The sequence below is a fragment of the Triticum aestivum genome, chromosome 5B (assembly GCF_018294505.1).
Source record: "Triticum aestivum cultivar Chinese Spring chromosome 5B, IWGSC CS RefSeq v2.1, whole genome shotgun sequence".
NCBI classification, from domain to species: Eukaryota; Viridiplantae; Streptophyta; class Magnoliopsida; order Poales; family Poaceae; genus Triticum; species Triticum aestivum.
The window spans coordinates 700,799,558-700,801,987 of record NC_057807.1 but is presented as its reverse complement, the minus strand read 5'-3'; the positions used below and the strand labels follow the sequence as shown (position 1 = coordinate 700,801,987).

General features: G+C 44.4%; 1 long non-coding RNA gene across 1 annotated transcript; it reads left to right on the top strand.

Moving 5' to 3' along the window:
* The first annotated feature begins 595 nt into the window (after positions 1-595).
* On the top strand, positions 596-1,246 carry LOC123117803 (uncharacterized). Its single transcript, XR_006457520.1, has 2 exons — positions 596-838; positions 938-1,246. It is a non-coding gene; the product is annotated as an uncharacterized lncRNA (long non-coding RNA).
* Positions 1,247-2,430: the final 1,184 nt, after the last annotated feature.

Sequence of the window (2,430 nt, the reverse complement as noted above, 5' to 3'; positions counted from 1 at the left end):
CTTGCAGTGATCGGAGGTACTACTTGGTTGTTGCATCAGCCATTAGGTGTGACCCGCAAAAAAATTATTCAGGCATGTGGATGTGTGGTCAGGGCCTCCGTGACCGCGTCAGCTAGCCGCCTCGAGGTGCCAACTTCCATCCTTTGAATTAATCAGCACGAGTTCTTGCATGCATGCATATATACTACTTGAGGCTTGACTTCCTTTTTGACCGACCGTCCGACCGCATTTACGTACTCGGGCTCGGAGGTCCAATTATCAGATGAATTCTTTTTTTTCCAGATGAATGCCGACACAAATGACTAGATGTTCCACTATAGATGATTAAAGGGCATTTTAGAAAGAAAGAATCGACAAAGACTTGTGCATTGAGTCATCAGTCAGTCAATGTATTGCAACGTGCGTTCTCACTCGCATATGATAGGAGAATCATATTATCCATTGATTAACTTGTAGTACTACAGTACTCCTTCCTTCCTCGTCCGGTGCAGTCATGCATTTCTTGTGCTTTCCACCAACCCCCAAAGCACCACACAATTCATTCTTCTTCTTCTTCTTCCGCATTTGCACCTAACCTGTAGCTTCCACATGAAAACTAGTACTACCTACGTACTACTCTCTATATAAGTGCTTATCAAGTTGAGCACCCATTGCACAGATTGTTAGCTTGCAATCCAAGTAGAAATACAGCAAGGGAGGAAGCACAGAGTCGAACGATCGAGGATGGCGAAGAAGAACTCCTCTGCGACCTCGGTTCGGCTGATGCTGATCCTCCTGGTTTTACTGGTTTTCGTTGGAGGCATCCTCGCACGAGGTGGGCCGACCACCTGCAGCAACCGTAAGCAAGCTACCACCACAGCCGCTGTTTCCATGTACGTAGTACGTACTCCTTTTTTTCTAGCCTATTAACTTGTTTTTTGTTCATCATTTGTGGCAGCTGCTGCTCAGCGAAACTGCCCGCCGATCCGTAATGGCGGCTCATAAGCACAACATGGAGCACGAAGGGTTTAGTAGGCTCTCGCATTCGCCGGCGTCGATTTTGTTCTGAACCGAATAATATTGTATGTTCTTGATGCGTCGATTGTTGTGTGTGTGTTGATGTTCCCCGTATTTTTGTTTGTATTGTGGCCTGGTTTATAAATAAATAGTACTACAATGAGTCGGGAAGTTCTCTTGCCCATGCTGGACTTTGATTATTGGATCTGATGGCCAAAAATAAATAAAAAATCAGAGCTATCCGTGAGTATATATTGGCGTATTTATTATCAGTATTTAATGGTGAGCCGGTGTATGTTTCATCAAGGAGGGGTCGTCCTATGAGTATATGATCATTTTTTTTGAGGATGAGTATATGATCTTTACTTCATATGGATCCTATTCCTTGCACCCCGAATTATTTTTTGGAGATTTTTCTAAGGAATTTGAAATAATTCCTGTTGTATCTATCATTTTTTATGAGTGTTTTTCTTTAAAAAGAACCATTATTTTTTAAATGAATGATAAACCCCGGGGCTCTGTATTGGTTGATGCACACAACCATATATTATTAATTATTGAATGATACCAAACAAATTAGCTTAGAAAAAACAACAAGAGGCCATCCAAAAATGGATCTTATCTCCACAATCCCACTACATAATATATGACATGTGACCAAACAAAGACAAGTGTGCTAACCGCAGATGTAGCCTTCAAGAAGGGGGTCGTCGCATGTGCACGAGTGTTGACGTGTTTAACCAATTGTCAAACTTGGGATTCTCATCCTTGAAGCCAAGCTTCAAGCCGACGTCTTCTAGAACAGCACAACACATGCATACATTGCTTGATCAGCTGAAGAGGCGAGATCCTCGGTTTCACCTGGAGTCCATGCATACTTGTTGTCAAATCTATCACTTCTGGAAACATTTCTACCTGTTGACTGACGATAACTAGTTAGCCGAACTCTGACGCTGGGAGAGTTTGATGTTGCCGCTGCTAAAAACGCTAGAACCAGCTTGAGGACCTTGCCATCCCGCTTCCCGACACTGCCACACCGCCTTTGACCCCCACTATCCTAGGGGCCGCTGCTCCAACGGCTGCCACCCTTGCCCCCATTGATTGGCTTAGATCAGGCCTCTTGGCAGGGGCACCGGACCGCCAATTCGGACATGTGTCGGTATCATGCATGCGCCCATGCTGAGATAGTACCGGCAAGACATTCGCACACCATCATTGGCACTGCTCTGCGATGACCTACATGTGCCGCCTTCATGCCCGCCGCCTATGTAACAACACTCCGAATGTACAGTAGCATCGAAAAGGACAGCAAGCACAAAAGACACTATCCACGAATGAATTTGGTCTTCTCGTTTCTCTATACAAAAGACGGATTTGGGTTTGAATTTTCATCCTTTTAATTTTGCATGCTACTTGAGACTTGACTTCCTTGTC